The sequence below is a fragment of the Schistocerca serialis genome, chromosome 11, assembly GCF_023864345.2.
Source record: "Schistocerca serialis cubense isolate TAMUIC-IGC-003099 chromosome 11, iqSchSeri2.2, whole genome shotgun sequence".
Classification (NCBI taxonomy): domain Eukaryota; kingdom Metazoa; phylum Arthropoda; class Insecta; order Orthoptera; family Acrididae; genus Schistocerca; species Schistocerca serialis.
Genome location: NC_064648.1, coordinates 50,363,862 through 50,386,630, shown reverse-complemented (window position 1 = coordinate 50,386,630; position 22,769 = coordinate 50,363,862). Strand labels below are relative to the sequence as shown.

The 22,769-nt window shown below is 40.3% G+C and overlaps 1 protein-coding gene across 2 annotated transcripts in view; it reads right to left on the bottom strand.

Moving 5' to 3' along the window:
* The window catches only part of LOC126426991 (zinc finger protein 431-like), a 183,579-nt gene that overhangs the window by 32,868 nt on the left and 127,942 nt on the right, over window positions 1–22,769 (bottom strand). The gene's annotated exons all lie outside the window — the stretch shown is intronic.

Genomic DNA, 22,769 nt, shown 5'->3' with positions numbered 1-22,769 from the left:
TAATCTCTGTAAACTTGTGACTTCTGTCACGATACTGCCCCTTTTTCCCTTTTGGAACAGTACCGATATCTCACATGGGTTGATCCTAGGAGTACCCTTTCTACTTCCGTTTGGGTAGGCACACCCCTTTTTAATTCCTAATCTATGGTACACAGCTCGATCCCCATCTTGGTGCCCCTGCTGCACAGTATAGGTCAGCCTCTCTTGGGTCTGCCTATCAGCACCTTACGATCCAATAAATGCTTGCTGCGCCCTCCTTCTCCTTCCTGATTAGGCCTCCTGGTTCATTGCCCTAGCATACATCTTTATGTATACTATTCTTTAATATTCTCTCGTCAGATTACCAATCGACTTTACACCCATATTCCATTTTCTAATGCATCATCTTACACCCTAGAGTCCTCTTTCAATCCTCACTTTTACTATATAAATAGAGATCATGCACACACCTAGTAGGTGCTATGTCTATGTGTATTTACTAACTTTCCTCCAATGGCACATATAATATATGATAGAGCTACAAAATTAACGATGCAGTACCATCACATATCAACAATATAATATGAGCATCGATTCAGATGGACATATATCTATATTCCTATACATCTCTTGGCGGGTCTGCCATCGCTTTTAGCTTTCTAATTCGTAATTTTCATGTTTGTGTCTAAGTTTAATTTTGTGTGTATGTCGATATGTTTTCATGCAGCCTGGTTCTTCGGCCTACTTATTTTAAATAGGTTGAAGGTTATAGGAAACCACAGAAACTAAGAAGGACTTCAGCAATAGAAGTGTATGCATATGGAAAGAGGGAAAGATGGACCGGTACTCAGAAGATAAGTAAGAAAAGGAGAAGTAGAAACGGTTGCTAAGATCGAAGAATAGAGAGAAGATAGCCCTAAAGACAGGAAACCCTTCCCACCGCCCTTCCCCAGGATCCCCATTTCACCGATACTTAAGTGAGGAGCCGGAGAGTGTATGATGTTAAACGTCACCTAAAGAATGGACATTCTCACCTTCACCTTTGAAGTCCCCGAAGAAACATCTTAGCAACTCCTATGGAATAGCAAATGGTGAAGAATCAGTCACACTTGTCTGCGAGGGTTGTGTGAAAGGTGTGGTGTGTGTGTGTAGCGTTAACGTTGTGTACCTACACTAACAACCCCCTTTCAAAATTGGTACAATCCCTCCCCATTCATATGCTATCTCACCAAAAGGTATAAAATACTCTATAAAAATAGAAAATTATACACTAAAGTCAAATAGTTGTTTTACCAGTTAGTCACTTCACATTATATCTTATACACACATAAGATACCCTGTTTGCTTTATTCATCTATGTATCATACAGTACCTTCATATTATATCTTCTTCTAGAATGTTATTCTGTTAGTTTTACCTCATGCTTAGATGCTACTGTTTACTGTGACTCCTTGAAGTAGTCATAACGGTGCAGTCACAATCAGTCACTTAAACTATCCTATCATTTTAGTATTTATGAGGTTATAATTAGATTACAGAATTGTCAAAGGTTTGAAGGGAATTCAGTGTAAGAAAACTAATTGTGGAAGTAACACTGCACCCAACTCAAGAATCGATGGTCGTCACTCCCCTGTTAACACAGAATGTTAACGTTCGTGGGGAATACACCACTTTATATCTTTAACATTATATTTTCCTTTTTCTTCTCCAGTTGTATGATTCACTAAGAATAAGGTTTTTGGGTGGATAACCCATTGTACTCGGTAAGGCGCCACACACTTTTGAAAAAATTTATGCGTTTCTCTCTTCAAGGCAGAGCTCTGAAGATGTTGTTTTACTAAGACTAGATCACCTAACTTATATTGAGGTTCTATACCATTCTCGTTCCTCCCACCATGAACCATGGACCTTGCCATTGGTGGGGAGGCTTGCATGCCTCAGCGACACAGATAGCTGTACCGTAGGTGCAACCACAATGGAGGGGTATCTGTTGAGCGGCCAGACAAACATGTGGTTCCTGAAGAGGGGCAGCAGACTTTTCAGTAGTTGCAAGGACAACAGTCTGGATGATTGACACTAACCAAAACGGCCTTGCTGTGCTGGTAGTGCGAACGGCTGAAAGCAAGGGGAAACTACAGCCGTAATTTTTCCCGAGGGCATACAGCTTTATTGTATGGTTAAATGATGATGGCGTCCTCTTGGGTAAAATATAACGGAGGTAAAATAGTCCCCCATTCGGATCTCCGGGCGGGAACTACTCAAGAGGATGTCGTTATCAGGAGAAAGAAAACTGGCGCTCTACGGATTGGAACATGGAATGTCAGATCCCTTAATCGGGTAGGTAGGTTAGAAAATTTAAAAAGGGAAATGGATAGGTTAAAGTTACATATAATGGGAATTAGTGAAGTTCGCTGGCAGGAGGAACATGACTTCTGGTCAGGTGACTACAGGGTTATAAACACAAAATCAAATAGGGGTAATGCAGGAGTAGGTTTAATAATGAATAGGAAAATAGGAAAGCGGGTAAGCTACTACAAACAGCATAGTGAACGCATTATTGTGGCCAAGATAGATACGAAGCCCACGTCTACTACAGTAGTACAAGTTTATATGTCAACTAGCTCCGCAGATGATGAAGAAATTGAAGTAATGTATGATGAAATAAAAGAAATTATTCAGATAGTGAAGGGTGACGAAAATTTAATAGTCATGGGTGACTGGAATGCGGTAGTAGGAAAAGGGAGAGAAGGGAACATAATAGGTGAATATGGATTGGGGCTCAGGAATGAAAGAGGAAGCCACCTGGAAGAATTTTGCACAGAGCACAACATAATCATAGATAACACTTAGTTCAAGAATCATAAAAGAAGGCTGTATAGAAGCCTGGAGATACTGACAGGTTTCAGATAGATTATATAATGGTAAGACATAGATTTCGGAATCAGGTTTTAAATTGTAAGACATTTCCAGGGGCAGACGTGGACTCTGACCACAATCTATTTGTTATGACCTGTAGATTAAAACTGAAGAAACTGCAAAAATATGGGAATTTAAGGATATGGGACCTTGATAAACTGACTAAACCAGAGGTTGTACAGAGTTTCAGGGAGAGCATAAGGGAACAATTGACAGGAATGGGGGAAAGAAATACAGTAGAAGAAGAATGGGTAGCTTTGAGGGATGAAGTAGTGAAGGCAGCAGAGGATCAAGCAGGTAAAAAGACGAGGGCTAATAGAAATCCTTGGGCAACAGAAGAGATATTGAATTTAATTGATGAAAGGAGAAAATATAAAAATGCAATACATGAATAAGGCAAAAAGGAATACAGACGTCTCAAAAATGAGAGTGACAGGAAGTGCAAAATAAGCAGGGATGGCTAGAGGACAAATGTAAGGATGTAGAGGCTTATCTCACTAGGGGTAAGATAGATACTGCCTGCAGGAAAATTAAAGAGACCTTTGGAGATAAGAGAACCACTTGCATGAATATCAAGAGCTCAGATGGAAACCCAGTTCTAAGCAAAGAAGGGAAAGCAGAAAGGTGGAAGGAGTATATAGAGGGTCTATACGAGGACGATGTACTTGAGGACAATATTATGGAAATGGAAGAGGATGTAGATGAAGATGAAATGGGAGATACAATACTGCGTAAAGAGTTTGACAGACCACTGAAAGACCTGAGTCGAAACAAGGCCCCCAGAGTATACAACATTCCATTAGAACTATTGACGGCCTTGGAAGAGCTCGTCCTGACAAAACTCTACCATCTGATGAGCAAGATGTATGAAACAGGCGAAATACCCTCAGACTTCAAGAAGAATATAATAATTCCAAGCCCAAAGAAAGCAGGTTTTGACAGAAGTGAAAATTACCGAACTATCAGTTTAATAAGTCACAGCTGCAAAATACTAACGCGAATTCTTTACAGACAAATGGAAAAACTAGTAGAAGCCGACCTCGGGGAAGATCAGTTTGGATTCCATAGAAATGTTTGAACACGTGAGGCAATACTGACCCTGCGACTTATTTTAGAAGCTAGATTAAGGAAGGGCAAACCTACGTTTCTAGCATTTGTAGACTTAGAGAAAGCTTTTGACAATGTTGACTGGAATACTCTCTTTCAAATTCTGAAGGTGGCAGGGGTAAAATACAGGGAGCGAAAGGCTATTTACAATTTGTACAGAAACCAGATGGCAGTTGTAAGAGCCGAGGCACATGAAAGGGAATCAGTGATTGGGAAGGGAGTGAGACAATGTTGTAGTCTCTTCCCAATGGTATTCAATCTGTGTATTGAGCAAGCAGTAAAGGAAACAAAAGAAATATTCGGAGTAGAACTAAAAACTTTGAGGTTCGCCGATGACATCGTAATTCTGTCAGAGACAGCAAAGGACTTGGAAGAGCAGTTGAACGGAACGGATAGTGTCTTGACAGGAGGGTACAAGATGAACACCAACAAAAGGAAAACGAGGATAATGGAATGTAGTCTAATTAAGTCGGGTGATGCTGAGGGAATTAGATTAGGAAATGAGACACTTAAAGTAGTAAAGGAGTTTTGTTATTTGGGGAGCAAAATAACTGATGATGGTCGAAATAGAGAGGATATAAAATGTAGACTGGAAATGGCAAGGAAAGCGTTTCTGAAGAAGAGAAATTTGTTAACATCGAGTATAGATTTAAGTGTCAGGAAGTCATTTCTGAAAGTATTTGTATGGAGTGTAGCCATGTATGGAAGTGAAACATGGACGATAAATAATTTGGACAAGAAGAGAATAGAAGCTTTTGAAATGTGGTGCTACAGAAGAATGCTGAAGATTATATGGGTAGATCACATAACTAATGAGGAAGTATTGAATAGGATTGTGGAGAAGAGAAGTTTGTGGCACAACTTGACTAGAAGAAGGGTTCGGTTGGTAGGACACGTTCTTAGGCATTAAGGGCTCACCAAATTAGTATTGGAGGGCAGCGTGGAGGGTAAAAATCGTAGAGGGAGACCAAGAGATGAATACGCCAAGCAGATTCAGAAAGATGTAGGTTGCAGTAGGGAGATGAAGAAGGTTGCACGGGATAAAGTATCATGGAGAGCTGCATCAAACCAGTCTTAGGACTGAAGACCAGAACAACAGCCTTCTCGTTATGTTTGCTTACTAGTTGTTGGGCCCTCTTAATTAAGTTCTTAGCAACTGTCGTTTGATTCAGTTGGTCATCAGTAGTATGTTGTTCAGACCACGTACTCATTTAATAGGTGATTCACCTATAAAGGGTTTACCTATTACTTCTAATGGTGTTAGTCCAGTTGATAGATACGTCAGCTGAACAAATTAATATACTTACCTGTCAGAAGTTAGTGTTACAGGAATAGTGTGAAGAATTGGTGCAAAGGGATTGAACTGAGCACAAAGCTTGTCAGATAGCTGCAAGTTTTTCAGGAACCCCTCCAGCTAGTTCTGCAGCATCTGTAGCAATCATTCCAAACAGCTCCTCTGCCGTCTCATTTATACCTACATTTTTGGGAAAGCCGAATGGAGGTGTTACCACTTTCTTACAGAATGTTCGCGATCTGGGGCATTTTTGGACTTGGCCGAATGGAATATTACTGAACATAGTGAGGTCAAAGTTGCCAGATGACAGACGTAAGTACGTTTAATATGTTGATGCATTATAAAACGCAATAAAATCTGAAGCAGTTCAGTTCAGTTTAGTTTATTACTACGAATCTTAGATCAGTTTTCTGGAAACTCCAAACAGGTCGTACATATTGGTTAATAATGGTGACACTTCCAGGCTCATAAATGTCTTTTATCACTAATATGCATTCTTGTGATCTCATACACTTGATCATCTGGCTCACACCCTAACCAAAACAGCGCTGCCCTGTAACATACCACGATATTCATCAGACATAGCCCGACTATCACCAATTAACCCTCTACAGGTGTAGTGCGAAAGTCACAGTGACCTGCAGAAGTATGCTCCACAGAGTTCGTCGCAGTATTGTTTTGTTGCTGACCAGTCTAAGATGATGTGTCAAGATGCTGGCAGTGAAGTCCATAATGGTGTCGAAGTTAGCTTCGTGATATGACCACACCACATGAAATGGTAATTTATAGTCAGCCCAGGCAATATTATGCATAATTTAGGCCAATTTCTGAGTAACAGATTTTTAGTGTTCTAGACAGTTTCTTTTCTCGCCTAGAATAAAGCCTAAAAATATACTAGCAGAGCTGCATTTTGCAGGTATTCTGTCAAGCCTCAGGGAAGGATTCCGACTAAGAGAAAACCTTCCCTTCAAAAGTATGTATGTGGTTTTATGAACAGATGTAGTCAGTTTGTTGCTCATGCACCAACGCTGCAACTGAGCAAGCCCATCGCTCGCCTTTGCCTTACGTCTCGCCCTGGAGTCTGCAGACACACCTACTAGGATGTCACCTGCGTATGCGAAAACACTTTCAATAGCATCTGCCCCAGATGTAACAGGGTCAATACTAAGATCCCAAACCAGTGGACCACTTACATAACTTTGACGACAGTCCTTGGTAATCTTTTTAATTACTTTTCTCTGAAGCCCTGGCATACGATTTACCAGAGCACTATTCCGACAAATAAGAAGTCAGCTACTGCAGAGACCATTTATCCACGTTAAGGCACAAGGTGAATGAAGATTTTGTTGATCAAATACGAGCTGTATCAGGCGGCACATATGTGTTAGGGTAGGATGCCACATGTAATGACATGTTAATTGAGCTAGCTAGAGCCAGAAGAATTGACGTCTTCATACGTGGAATAGATCTGCAGATATGTAGTTAAGTAAAGGTGGCCTCACATACTTCACTGCATGAGGCAGTAAGACTGACACATTTTTGCAAGAAGGCTGCAAGGTTCATCTCTACTCTGTCACAAAGCAATAAGCTGCGCCACGTTTTTGTAAACGACACGAATTCCAAACGCTGATAAACACGTAGGGGATCAGGCCCCACCACCCATCCTCAACGTAACGTGGGTAATGTATCCAGACCAAGACAGAAGTGTAAATGAGGTGACTTACATAATTTTAAAGGACAATACGAGAGGAAGAGTTATCAAAGTGTCAGTAGATACAGGAGCTCAAATTAGAGCATTATTTGTTTCTCTTCATGATAAGAGTGCACTTAAATCGTTTTGCTGTAACATTAGTGGATTAAGAGAAGAAGTAATACTGCCCACAGGAAAATGTTTTGTAAACCTGCAGATGGATGATAAGAACTATGGTTTTGATAGGTAAGTTGGGAGAAGACGCAGAAGGGATTTCAGTGTCATTCTACAGAAGGATATCCTACATCAGTACTGGGTGGCGATAGATTATGGGGCGTATATTGTTATATTCAGTGAGGCAACTATTTCGGCGAAATTCGCGACCCTCAATCACTAGGAACTTGTGGAATTGAGGCCTCTTCCACAACCTCCAACAGAATCACATACATGGGAATTTGAAACTTACACAACTGGTAACAATCAGCGGTGGCACAGGACCGACTTCACAATCCAAATGTTGCCTAGATTAGACTTTCTCGTTGATACACTCGGTCTAAACAACGTTCTCTACAGGTTGTTGATTCCTGTGAGAAGAAGTACAAATAAAATAGAGACACTGGTACAGAAGTTTTGTGCTCCAGTATTTATTGATGATTTTCGGTAAGAAGATATAGAGATTTCACATGGAACAATACTTGATAGTGCTCAGGAAGTTGAAGAATTTCAGTGTGAAAATAAGTTAAAGTGCAAGAGCAAGAAGTAGCTGATAGAAGGAGAATTTGCACAGTAGCGACCTTACTTAAAAATCAGGCCTATGAAAAGTTAGCACAATTGTCAGTGTAAGTGAAATCTTTTGTACTCGGTAGTAAATGAATATGCTTGGTTGTTGGAGGAACAGCAGTATATGTGAGTCACTGCCCAGTTACGACCCTGTCCAGTTTCTAAGCAATTGGCCTAATGTCTTAAGTTTGAATTTCGTGTTGTACAACGTCAGATTCCTATTTTATCTACAATCCATTGTTCAGGATGTTACACAACAACAGCTGGCTGCAGGGATAGATCATTCCTCTGCGAACCCCTGTTTGGTACCTATCGTTGTGGGACCAGAAAAAGGCAATCAGTAGAGAGAAAGCCTATCGCCTATGCATTAAGGTACAAGCAGTAAACAAGATAACTGCCACTGATACCTACCCTCTACCCCATATCGACGAAACATTGGAGAGATTGGGAAACTGTAGGTATTTTATTATATTTTATATGTATTCTAATTACCACCAAATTCTGATCGCACCAGAATACCTAAAATACCGCATTTGTGGTTCCATGAGGATTGTATGAGTTTTTACACATGCCTTTCAGCCTTAGAAATGCGCCTGTCACTTTCCAAAGACTCGATGACTTGTTAATAAGATGATTGAAGCCTACAACATCTTTTGTGTATTTGGATGACATGATATTTTCAAGGAGTACTGAGGAACATTTGGTGAGATTGAGGTACGTTTTATCAAGATTACAACATACACATTTGAATTTAAAAGTTTTTTTTTCTGCACAATCAAAGGTTAAGTACCTGAGACATATTATCAGTTAAGATGAAGTTAAGACAGATCCACAGCTAACCAAAGCAGTTGAGACTCTTCCGGGCCCACTAACGATAAGGAAATGCAACTTTTCTTGCCTCCATTAATTATTATCGTCTTTGGAAAAGGATTTTGGTATGACAGCCAAACGATTAACTAAGTTGTTAAAGTTAGGTGCAGGGCTTGAGCGGACGGAAGGATATGAATAGGCTATGAGGAAACTTAAATATGATTTGACAAGTTCACATTATTAATATACTGATTCTGAAAATCTTTTTATCCTTTGAACAGACACCTCGAATATGCTATAAGTACCGTTCTTTGTCAGGAATAATTGCTAGCACTTAAATTCGGAGTCAACTATTGCAGATGTTATTTCTACAGAAGAAAATTCGCTGTGGTCTCTGATTATACTGCTCTTTTGTAGAGGCGCAGTTTAAAGGACCCCAGTAGTCATTTGACTCGTTGGGCATTAAAACTATCAAAATAGGATTATGACACATGCCTCAAACCAGGCTGTTCATACCTGAATGTTGATGCACTGGGCCATAAGGTCAACATGGTTCATACTGACAATGTTTAAATAGAAGAATTGAGAGATGTACAATGTAACTGGTACAATTCTCTTTAATATTTTATCACAGTTGATTATATTGTATGCCACATAAATTCCCCTGAGCAACAGAGTCATAATTGCAGAAAGAGTTGCAAGAATGTATAATAGCTCAGTATCATGACAGTTTGCAGGCATGTCATAATGGACAAAAAGCCATGAATGCCAGAATAGACACACAGTATTGATGAGAAGGTAGACAGACTGATGTTCATAAGTATATACAAAGCTACTTGCCTTGTGGTCAGAGTTCAGTCCCACAATGGACTTAAATTGCCTTGCAAAGACTTATAGACGCTACAAACCCATTTCAGAATGTTGCCTTAGACAGTGTCAGACCGTTCCCACAGACCACACAGAATTATTAATATATCCTATCTACCAGTGATCTAGATATCTAAGTCTAGTACAAGTTCCAGGTATGACTATAGGAATAGTAATGAGTGCCTTTGTAAATACTTAATCTTTATCATTCGGAGGCCATGATGATATTTTGACTGAACAGAGGACTAATTTAATGTACACCCTGTTTCTACAAGTGTACAAATTACTATGAACCCAAAAATAGAGAAACACTCCTTATCATCCAAAAGCTAATAGCCACCTTCAATGTGTTCATCAAACAGCAGTTCGGATTTGGTCTTACTACATAAACCACTCAATGACTGGGACAGGTAGGTTGCCTATGTAACTTCTGCATGAAATAGTCATATACATGAATCAATTAGGTATACATCCTATGAGGAAGTATATAGATGGCCTATGAGCTCCCCATTTGAACATGATTAACACCCATCTGCCGTGGATCTGGCAGAAGTTGTCACCTAAAGGCTATCTGGAAGCAGATAAAGCAAAATAAATATAAGCTACCCAGAAACAAGATGAACGAAGTAACAAATGGACTGTGCTTTCTCAGTGTAAACTTGGGGACCTACTGTTGATTTGTAACCCCATGATTAAGAAAGGGAAGACTAAGAAATTCATGTCTCAATACGAAATGCCTTACGCCATCACACGAGTGACTTCTGTTTATGCAGATATTCATTTTCTGACCATACAGTGGTAGTATATTCTGACTGGTTACAGCTGTACCATGGTCAAGCTCTGCCACCCTCTGCAGTATCACTTGCATCAGTTCAAAATTATTTATGACAAGTCACAGTTACTATCATGCAGAAATGCAGGAAGAAAAGGACAAGTTGCTGTCAGCTCATCCTCTGTATGCCTTGAGAAATAAGCACCCTTATGCCTTGAGGTCATGGGATTGAGGTATCGTTTGTTCGAACGAGTTTTATGTGGTATTTTATTCTGTGTAAGAGTGATTTCACTATAGGAAGAAATTTATTTTATTGATGCTGTTTTGAGTAATAATTCTGCCATTCAGTCAGTCATTTTGACTGGCTAGTGCAAACGAATTGTGCTAGACTATAGAACCAGTCCCCAGTTGAGGCTAGTTGGCCATCTTTCTTTTGCAGTTTTTTATGCAAGATGCTGCCAAAATTGCTTTCTAAAGTAAGAGTGTGCCTTGCTGTATTATAAGTTACTGTATATTAACAGCAAAGTAACGAGAGAAGTGATAATGTAAATGATTAAAGCGTGACCAGAAGTAATTGCTTATACAGTGGACACGAGTTTAGAGAGATCAGTTGTTTTATAATAATCAAGTACCAGTAAAAGAGAATGCGAGGGGCTACAATTCAACATCATCAGGAGATTACTATGTTACTCAGTAAAGCTGTAAACTTTCCTATATGTGAGAACCGTACTGTGGTGATACATGAAATAACTGTTAGTTTTACATTATGTGCACTAGAGACTTTACATCATGTGAAATGGACTTTTTACGAACGCATTTACACTATTGAAAACGAGATTTACTCAGTACTACATTGTTATAAGGTGAGAATTACAGTTTTGAGGTAGAGCGATGTTTTACTTAACCAACTCATAAGCAGCATTGAAGTGAAATAGATAATTGGAGACGTTAAGTAACAAAGTCTCTTTCCAGTAGCTGATATTGATCGAATGGTTTCTTTACAGCAATACATATTTTTCTTTTGCCCAGTTTCGTACGACAAACACATACAACAAATTTTCACTTATTATCAGATGTCATGCTATTACCACTTTACTATCAAAATTTACTTTAAAATTCACAGTTATATTGTACACAATAGGCAAGTAAACTCCTTAATTTAATACATGAAGAGACAAGAGATAAGTGCATTCATTTATATAACAGTTAAGAACCAAATCTGCAACAACCTGGCGACCTCTATATAAGTGCTTTGAGTTAATACTAAAGACTCATGCATGCAATGAGTACCCTACAGAGATCATGTACTTACACTCGCCTAAAATCTGCAAATCACAGCTATGAAATTACCGAAGACTCTCAAAGTATACACTAGTGGGAAGTCTAATGTATAAGACAGTATTATCTCAAAGTTTTGTTAGCGTTTTGTAAACAAAGAATAACTCACACTGCAAGATATTACTAGCAGTCAGGCCAACACATGCACATAGAGCAGCATAAGTTACTGTTTGGCAGGACTTTTGCACGTCAGATGATCTATATTCTTTGTATGTGAAGGATAACACAACAAAAATAAGTCCTGGCCTTCGTAATTTGTGGCAGAATGTATAGTACCTTGTTGTAACGGCAGGAACAAGCCAAGTCTAATTGCAGTACCTTGAGAATAGTACGTAGGAAGAAGTTGTAGCGCTGGACGCCAGGCGTGGCCGAGGGGTCATCCGAGGCGGCAGTCAAACTGCTGGGCAGCGGCGCTTGATAAGAAAGCAAACAGCCAGCAGATACAAACGAAGGTCTATGTAGGGACTCATGATAAGCAATCAATTAAGAAGTATCAACAGTAAACATTCCTGGCTAGAGAGAGAGGTCTGGGAGTGGAGAGAGAAAGAAAGAGGGCCCTTGGTGGGGACAGCGCTACGTCATAAGGAGCCAATGAAGGGCTCAGGACGCAGTGCGTGACCATATAGGGAGAGGCGCCTCTGCCCCTCCACTCAGCCTCTGAAGAACAATAGCAACAACAATGTTTTAACGATACCAAATAAGGACAAGTTGCCTTCGACGCTACGTCATGCCAAGCGCTGGCGGGGTCGAAGGGGAAACGCTAACAAAACCCGAGAGCACGCGGCTCTGGGGTCTTGTCGGGTCTTGTCTGGTCGGGTCGAGTAGTTAGAGAGTGATAGCAGCCGCCGACTTGGGCTGAGGGACGGGCTGTAGGCAGGCAGCCGGAGATGGTCGCTGGAGAGCGTTAGGGCGTAGCCGCGGGACTCTAACGTAGGGTGCTAGAAATATTGCACAACTTCTAGTAGGCAGTCGGAACGGTGGAGTCAGTCACCGTCTCTGTGTTAGACTTGGCCTTCCTGTGAATGCAACCACCGCACAGTTAGGCTGAGCTGTATTCATTCAGAATAAACTGCAGTTTGTTAAAGTTATCAAGACTTTAATTCTACCCGCTTCCTAGCCCTGTACCTTCACACCAGGGATTTCTACATCTTAGCCAGATCAAAAAGTCTCCCTCTCACTAAGGTCAACCGGCTAAATCCCATCCACGAACCATGTCGCTCAATCCCTCGCAATACCCACGCTTGGTAGGTGACAACCTCATGTGGATTGATCTGGTGAAACAAGCGATTTATGGTTACGAATTTTGCCATATGCCATTATAGGAAATGTATTACGCCTTTAAAAACTATCCTTTCCTCCATGCTCCACCTAATTTACAATACACTTCAGACGTGAAATCCTGAACATCACAGTTATGTGCATTGTCAGAAGACACTGCTACATGTCGAGACCACAGATCCAGCATGACAAAAATATAGGATATCAAGGGTAGGTCAGGAGAACGAAAGCATAGATAAGTTGAATTATATACTACTTCTGTATCACAAATGACTTAACTTCATTACCAAACAATGATACCTGAAAGGCACTAAAGACACAGAAGGTGTCAAATGTAGTTTCACAGCAATGGTTTGTGAAAGGTAATGTGTAATTATGCCCCATTCTATATGAAGTTAAGAGACAAAAAATTTTCAAACAGTAGCATCATCACTGTGATATCGACGAATAAGAATTACATACGGTTCTGCAAAGAAGGGTAAATGCATTGATTGTTGTAATTGCACAGTGATGGACTAACTGCTCTTGTCACTGTGACAGTTACTCCAAAAAACAGGAATGCCATTCAAAATGTTTCAAATGGCTCTAAGCACTATGGGAGCATCTGAGGTCATCAGTCCCCTAGAACTGCTGTGGACATCAGTCCCCTGGAACTTAGAACTACTTAAACCTAACTAACCTAAGGACATCACACACAGCCATGCCCGAGGCAAGATTCGAGCCTGCGACCATAGCAGTCGCGCAGTTCCATACTGAAACGCCTAGAACCGCTCGCTCACATCGGCCAGCTGTTCTACATTACTCGTCGCCATTGTGCAAAGGCGGACCTCAGATATTATCTACATCCTCCATTGAATAAAATGTGGCATTCATCAGTACAAAATCGCATTTATCAAGCAGTTCCTGGCTGATGCACCTAGCACCACACCAATTTCAGCCTTGCTCACTCCTTCAAGAAGAAATATGAATAATTAAGTCTTTTCCCAATGTGGCCGCCACCAATGTTATCAGTTACAATCATTAATTAAATACTCACTAAGCTACAATTTTGTGCATCTGTCCCTCTAGTGATGTGTTTTACCTGCCAGTTAGGCTCTGCTATTTTGATGACGTGAATGCGAACGCATCTGATGCCTACCATTCCGTTTATGGGAATATTTAGAATGTTTCATGCAATCTGTTCAAATTCTCTGTGCTTCCCCATCTCTCACTAACCAATAGAGCAGTGGATATGCATACATTACTGATACAGGTTCCTTTTGCGACCCTTTCATACCCACTGATACGTACCACATTATGCATTCACATGTAGTACACTATAAGTAACTATACAATTGGATACACCACAGCGCCTTACACACCTACAAAGTTAACGTACTACTTGTCAGCACTGCATCCCTGAGAAAAACTTTAAATGCTTCGACTCTTTTAACTTATTCACTTAACTCACGTATCTACAGGCGTTTCTGCTCATTTCACATTCCTTTACCATATTTAGCTTTGACATGCTTTTATAGCAGCAGAATAAAATCCTATGGCTTCATGACACAAATATTGTATGGAAGCAGCACACTCTTTTCGATTCCTACCACTTGTAAGTTCATTACACCTTGATATCCTGATGAGATGACGAAAAACGTCTGATTCATCTAGAAACGAGCTCCTGCCATTCCTTTAGCTTCCCTTTATGATTAAGTTGCAGTAACTGTAGTGCATGATGTCACCTCTTTTCCTGTTAATGTATTTCTGTTTTCCAGTTCATATTTTCATGTTCTGCGATCTGTTTTTATCACCTAATTTAACCAGTTAGGTCCCTCAACAGTCACAAGACTACAGTCCTAGCCATTATGAGTTTGGACAGTTAATCATGATTCCCTTCCTAGTTCACCTCCCACTCTCATTGCACCACCCATTATATTTTAATGCATTACAATTATAAATGTAACCAATACTCTCAATTTTAATTTCGTTACAGATAACTGAAGCTGGTTTGGCCATTTTCCTAACAGCTAAGCCCTCTATTCTTTCTCATAGCTCACCAAGGAAGTTATCACTACTGGGTATGTCTACTGGCTCCCATTTTGACATCCTTGTCCTAAATCTAACATTTCCATATTCATGCCAGTTTACATAATGGACGCTTCGAAAATGTGGTTTCATTCTCATTAATTTTCAGAAAAGTGGTGATAGAAACTCACATTTATTTTCTCACCAATGTATATACACTCCTGGAAATGGAAAAAAGAACACATTGACACCGGTGTGTCAGACCCACCATACTTGCTCCGGACACTGCGAGAGGGCTGTACAAGCAATGATCACACGCATGGCACAGCGGACACACCAGGAACCGCGGTGTTGGCCGTCGAATGGCGCTAGCTGCGCAGCATTTGTGCAAAGCCGCCGTCAGTGTCAGCCAGTTTGCCGTGGCATACGGAGCTCCATCGCAGTCTTTAACACTAGTAGCATGCCGCGACAGCGTGGACGTGAACCGTATGTGCAGTTGACGGACTTTGAGCGAGGGCGTATAGTGGGCATGCGGGAGGCCGGGTGGACGTACCGCCGAATTGCTCAACACGTGGGGCGTGAGGTCTCCACAGTACATCGATGTTGTCGCCAGTGGTCTGCGGAAGGTGCACGTGCCTGTCGACCTGGAACCGGACCGCAGCGACGCACGGATGCACGCCAAGACCGTAATATCCTACGCAGTGCCGTAGGGGACCGCACCGCCACTTCCCAGCAAATTAGGGACACTGTTGCTCCTGGGGTATCGGCGAGGACCATTCGCAACCGTCTCCATGAAGCTGGGCTACGGTCTTACACACCGTTAGGCCGTCTTCCGCTCATGCCCCAACATCGTGCAGCCCTCCTCCAGTGGTGTCGCGACAGGCGTGAATGGAGGGACGAATGGAGACGTGTCGTCTTCAGCGATGAGAGTCGCTTCTGCCTTGGTGCCAATGATGGTCGTATGCGTGTTTGGCGCCGTGCAGGTGAGCGCCACAATCAGGACTGCATACGACCGAGGCACACAGGGCCAACACCCGGCATCATGGTGTGGGGAGCGATCTCCTACACTGGCCGTACACCACTGGTGATCGTCGAGGGGACACTGAATAGTGCACGGTACATCCAAACCGTCATCGAACCCATCGTTCTACCATTCCTAGACCGGCAAGGGAACTTGCTGTTCCAACAGGACAATGCACGTCCGCATGTATCCCGTGCCACCCAACGTGCTCTAGAAGGTGTAAGTCAACTACCCTGGCCAGCAAGATCTCCGGATCTGTCCCCCATTGAGCATGTTTGGGACTGGATGAAGCGTCGTCTCACGCGGTCTGCACGTCCAGCACGAACGCTGGTCCAACTGAGGCGCCAGGTGGAAATGGCATGGCAAGCCATTCCACAGGACTACATCCAGCATCTCTACGATCGTCTCCATGGGAGAATAGCAGCCTGCATTGCTGCGAAAGGTGGATATACACTGTACTAGTGCCGACATTGTGCATGCTCTGTTGCCTGTGTCTATGTGCCTGTGGTTCTGTCAGTGTGATCATGTGATGTATCTGACCCCAGGAATGTGTCAATAAAGTTTCCCCTTCCTGGGACAATGAATTCACGGTGTTCTTATTTCAATTTCCAGGAGTGTAATTAGCACACTACAGTGAATCATTCACATTAGCCAACTGTTGACCTAATTCTGGAACATGGCAGGCTATAACGTCTTCTGTTCTTTCTAAAAGCATGCCAAAAACAACTGGCTGTGAATTCAGTCCCCTCAAAATTCAGCCCTGCTCAACATACTTCATCAGTATTTTTTCAAAAGAATAATGATCTTTTAAACTTTTGCAAAGTTTCAAGACAACTAGCACCTGTGAACACTCTATAAATACTGCCGATCAATCATCTTGATTGCGAAGTCGTCGAACCTTGGTACCCTGTTTCTATTGCCTCTACACGAGTGCTATCTCTGGCAGCATGCAAGCAGAAACGACCAGACAATGTGTACTACCAATTCTGTCTTTTCACAGATTTAATTCTCCTTCACTGCATTACAAACACTGTCATCCTGTGAACAAACAGTTACAGTACCACTCCGCATTGCTATGCAAGTTTGGTTTAATAGAAGTACAGCTGTGCTGAAAACAAATTTGGTACTCCTGATCAGACTGATGATGATCGCTGTGATAAAGCTCCCCAGCGAGCTTAGTTCTTTGTTACGCAGTATCATGAAATCCCAGTATCCTGGTATGTGCAGCTCAATCACATTGAAGACAACTTTTGGTTACCAACTGACAAATCCATAATATAGCCGCTGTGCTAATACTGAAAAACGAAGAACTTAAAAACGCGATCCAGCGTGACTTAATAACTGCACACAGGGAACTGTGCAAACTGACTGCTACTTTGGAAGGGACCAAAGCCTTACAGATCTTGTTGTATAACACCCACGCAACACTTGCATGTTAACACTGTGCACACTACCATTCAGTCAAGACTGCAACAGAGCCTCAGCCCTAACTCAGCCCTACTCCATCTAGGAATCAACCTTGCTGTATTATTGCACTGCTGCTATTGTACAACTGTCATGATCTACAGATGTTTTAAATGTGCAGATATCCCTACCCATAACTTGCACCAGTCGCAAATTTGAGTGTTATCAGCTTCTCTTTCTCTGTCGCCTGTGTGGCTGCCTATGAACGCACTGTGTTGCAAACGGGCATCCTGATTGTTTCCAAGGGTTGTCCATCACACTGCCATGTAGTTCGAGTTTCAACTGTGCATTCACACTAATTATTACACGCCTCGTACCTTATTACTCTACATTAGTGCATTGTGAAATTGCATTGCTTTTAGGGAAAACTACAGAATTCCCTTGCTCTCACATTGTTGTTGCAATGCACAAATCTTTATTTATGCCCACTGGGAACAGATTACTGTATTTGGTAGCACAGTCGACTATAGTAGCAGTTCTCTGCTGTGACCATGCATTTACACTCCAGACTTCTCGAGTTTCTCTAACAGTAGACTTTTATTCAATGTTCTTATTATGATGTATCACACCCACCATTAGGTTATTTGCTCATTTAACTTACACACAGAATAGCATTTAAATTTTTCTTCTAATTTTCCTCAAACGCCTTTTGTGCTGGCACCCAATCGACAGCCTGCCTACACTATCAAAAAAATCAAAGACTCACCTTTTGCCAACCTTTGATGAATACTAGCTTGGGAAAATTGCAAGTTACCATTGACCACGGCATTGCACACATCACTGAGTGGAGTAAGCTGGAATTCCTACATAGAGTGGTTGCCCAGGTATCATGTATCTTCCAGCCACTGTAGTTATCCTCAGAATGGTTATATGGATCATATGTAATCCAGGATACTGTGAACTATTCAGATCACCAAACCAGTGGTGCACAAGCAGCAGCTGTTGGGTAATTTTATACTTAAGTGGATTTTGGATCCTGGCGCAATTCAGTCACAACTCTTGTTTATGACTAAGCATTAGGAGATGGGATGCTAATATGTATTAGATTGTTTCCATTGTATAATTTTGTTATTTTGCGTATTTTGCAACATGGGCGAGCATTAAATTCCACTTAGTTAAGGACCAAACCAATGATATAGGATTTAATAACCAATATCAATTAAGTTAGTTAGTTATTGAGTTAGTTACGTGTTCCATTTATCAATAGCACGGAAAAACCATTATGATGTGGAACGTGTCAAATGCACAAGAAATGCGCACAGGACACATGTTGCTTTTTTTGTTTACATTATAGTGTTTACATTACCTAAATATTTCTATTATCTACCCCATTCCCTTAAATGGCACAAAATGCATATATTATATCTCCAGATTTATTTACTCATATTCAAGAATTCATCTATGGTATAGAAGGAGTTGTCAAGGAGTTATGATTTCAATTTGTTTTTGAAACTATTACTGCTGTCTATCAGACATTTTATTTCATCTGGTAATTTATTGAAAACTTTTATAGCAGCACATTTTACCCCTTTCTGTGCCAAAAATAGGTTAAGTAAAGGATAGTGTAGGTCTTTCTTTTTTCTGGTATTGTAATCATGAATGTCACTGTTGATTTTAACTGGTCCATGTTGCTGAGAAAAAATTTCATTACTGAGTAAATGTACTGTGAAGCAGTTGTAAGAATTCCTAACCTTTTAAACAGATGCCTACAAGATGTGCGACTATGAACCCCACACATTATTTTAACTACTTTCCTTTGACCATTGAATACCTTTTGCCGAAGTGTTGAGTTGCCCCAAAATATTATTCTGTATGACATCAGAGTGGAAGTATGCAAAGTATGTTAGCATACTAATTTCTACATCCTCAAAATTGGCAACTATTCTGATTGCAAAAGTTGCTGAACCTAGTCGCTTTAGGAGATCCAAAACACGAATTTTCCAATTAAGATTATCATCTATATGTACACCCAAAAACTTAGTATGCTCTACCCTGGCTACAGACTTCTTTTGATGTGTTATGTTTATTGAAGGAATTAAACTTTTTGCAGCAGAAAATTGGATTATATTTTCATAGTTCAGAGGAAACCCATTCACAGAATACCAATTAATAACTTTTCAAAAGACCTTATTTGTATTATTTTCTATTGGACTTTCCTTTACTGGATTAATAATTATGCTTGTATCACCAGCAAACAGTGTCAGTTCAACATCTTGTTTCACATAAGAAGGGAGGTCATTCACATATATCAAGAACAGGAGGAGACCCATGATCAAACCTTGTGGAACACCTAATGTAATTTCATTCCAGTTAGATGAAGTGGCAAACTCCTTCAAATCACTAGAAGCATACAGGGAGACTTTTTGCTTCCTGTTCTGTAGATATGACTTAAACCACTCATATGCTTTTCCATTTATACCATAGAATTGTAATTTCTCTAACATAATGTCATGGTTCACACAATCAAATGCTTTGGATAAGTCACAGAATATTCCTACTGGTGACATTTTACTATTTAAACACTCTATTATGTAGACAGTGAAACTGCATATTGCTGTCTCAGTGGAACAGCATTTCTGAAATCCAAACTGTGATTTACTAAGTATCCCATTACTGTTGACATAGCTAACCACTCTTGAGTACATTACTTTCTCAAACATTTTTGAAAATGCTGTAAGCTAGGATACTGGCCGATAATTATTGGCATCTGTTGTTTCCCCTTTATGTAGGGAGGCCTGACAATGGATATATTTTAACCTGTCTGGAAAAAATCCCTGAGTCAGTGATGCATTACATACGTGACTCAAAATATCAGCTGTAATTGCTCCAAATTGTTTTGATGTCGTCTACTCTTAAAGAACATTTATTTTTCAATGATTTAATAATTTTCCTTATTTCACAAGAGTTTGTTAGATGAAACCTAATCTGACTAAAATTTTTCAAAACTGACTCTTCCATGTGCTGCCTGGCTTTTTCTTTTAAACTATTCTCACCAATTTTTTCTCCTATGCTTAAGAAATGATTGTTAAATACATTGGCTACCTGTGTAATGTTGGTTAAGATGGTCTCATTCTCTATTCAGTAATACTACCTACCCCACTGGTTAGTTTTCCTGTCTCCCTTCTAACAACATTCCATATTGATTTGATTTTATTGCTGGAGTTGTTAATTTGTTCTCTAACATATATATTTCTTGATTTCCTTACAACTGTTCTCAATGTGTTACTACTTCTTGCTGTCTCATACAGTTTTCTTTTTCTTTCTGAAGACACATTAATACCTACAATAATCCAAGGTTTCTTTAAAAATATTGTGGTGTTACATTTAGTAATTTTCTTTGGAAAACAATGTTCAAAAAGAGATATAAATTTATTAGAAAATATGCTGCATTTATCATTAGCATTTGGATCATTATATACATCTTCCCAGTTTACATTTCCTAAACTTTCTCTGAAGTGATCTATAGATACCGGGTTGAGCACCCTCACACTTTTGCTTAATGGTTTCTGAAGTGTACACCCCGTTATTTTTTGTAAGTTAATCAGTTGTGCATCATGGTCAGATAATCCATTAACCACAGGGAAAGCATGTGTTTGTTCTACACACAAATACATTATCTATTAGAGTACTACTGTCTTGAGCTATATGTGTAGGGATACTGATTACTGATTCTAAGTTATATGTTGTTAACAACACTTCTAGTTCACTTATCCTATCAGGATTGCTTAGAAAAGTTAACACTGAAATCACCCCAGATTAATAACTTCTTTTTGTCTGACAGACAGCATAATAGGGAGTCAAACTTTTTTATGAATAGCTCCCAATCTCCTAGTGGAAACCTGTACACTGTTGCTAATATCAACATTGTCTAGCTGAAGTTAACATGCACAAACCTCAAAGTGCTGATCAACACAAAATTTGCTCACTTCAACAGTTTTGTATTTATACCCTTGTTTTATGAAAATGGGAACTCCTTCTTTATCCATACTAGATCTACAAGTGTAAGATGCTAAATGATACCCATTTATACTGACATTTTCCATCCCCACAGTTACATGGTGCTCAGACAGACAAAGTATATCAATCTCATTCTTATTTTCGAGATCATCTAAATACATTATCAGCTCACCTACTTTTTTTTATTCCTCTGATATTTTGGTGAAGTTGATATCATCCTTAGCTTTATCCTTATTTGCTGTGCATGAAGTTTCTTTTCTTCTATTTTCCTTGGTTGTTGTCTGTCTGGAAATTGACTTTAACCTAAAAACCCTGTCTGCCTTGGTCGCAATAACAACAGGGATCACCCCTTGTGTGACTGTGGCCCCCCTTACAGTATCTGCTAATAGAGAAGCTAATTTATCTTCCCCCTTCCTAATAAGGCGCAGGCCATGTGTAGTGTAGCCCCACCTACCAATAGCATCAACTGGACCAACACTCATGTGAGACTTTGCCGGTGTCTGGAGCATCCTGTTCAGTTCTGTGTTAACACGCGATACCCAGGGCTGATCATAGTGCTGAAATACCTCCAAAAACCCAACATTCGTGTGCCCAGTTTCTGTTCCTATTTCATCCAGATCACTCCTAATACTATACCCTGGATTCATAGCCAGGCTGCTTACTGCTCCTCCAACTATAATTACCTGATTTTCCTTCTCAAAGTCCTTGCATAGCTGACATAAGTTTTCTGTCACCTGGCTAAGACTAGCACTTGGTTTCACAAAACTTGTGACCTGATACTCTGTCCCTAATTTCTCCTGTAGCTGTTGGCCCACACCCCTCCCATGACTGCTACCTATAAGCATAATTTTTCTTTTCCTATTCTGGTTTGATCCCGACCTGTCTTTTTTCTTTAAGCTAATATTCTGCTTCAACCTACATTCAACTAAATCTGGATATGGCCCTTCCTCCACTACTTCAGATAGCAAGCCAAACTGATTTCCTAACTGAATTTTATAAGTTTTATCAACTGTTTCCCTTCTTCGCCCTTTGCTTGCTACCTTTTACCAGCGCCCAGAGTCCTTTTCCTCCCTTAGCTTAAATAATTCCGAATTCGCGATTTCTAATTCAGCCTTAAGTGCACAAATCTTTGCCGCCAGTTCCGCGATTTTTCTATCCTTTCTATGTAACCTACACTGCAACGGAGGAGCCTCATTATCTATCCTTGTTTCCTCTCCGCTACACTCTCCCCAATGAAACCACAATCTACAGTCTATACAGAACACTTCCTCTTTCAAATTTCTACAGCAACCACCACACTTGTCACACATGGTTTGATAGTAAAACGTAACACAAAAGCAGAAAATAACTTCAACAGCAGAATAGTTTTTTAACCTGTCTTAGTATGTAACTAAACATTAATGTAAACAAACTTATAAACTTGGCTCAGAAATTTTTAATCAACCACACAAATTCTGGATGAGAGACACGAATTAATTTAACTTTGAAG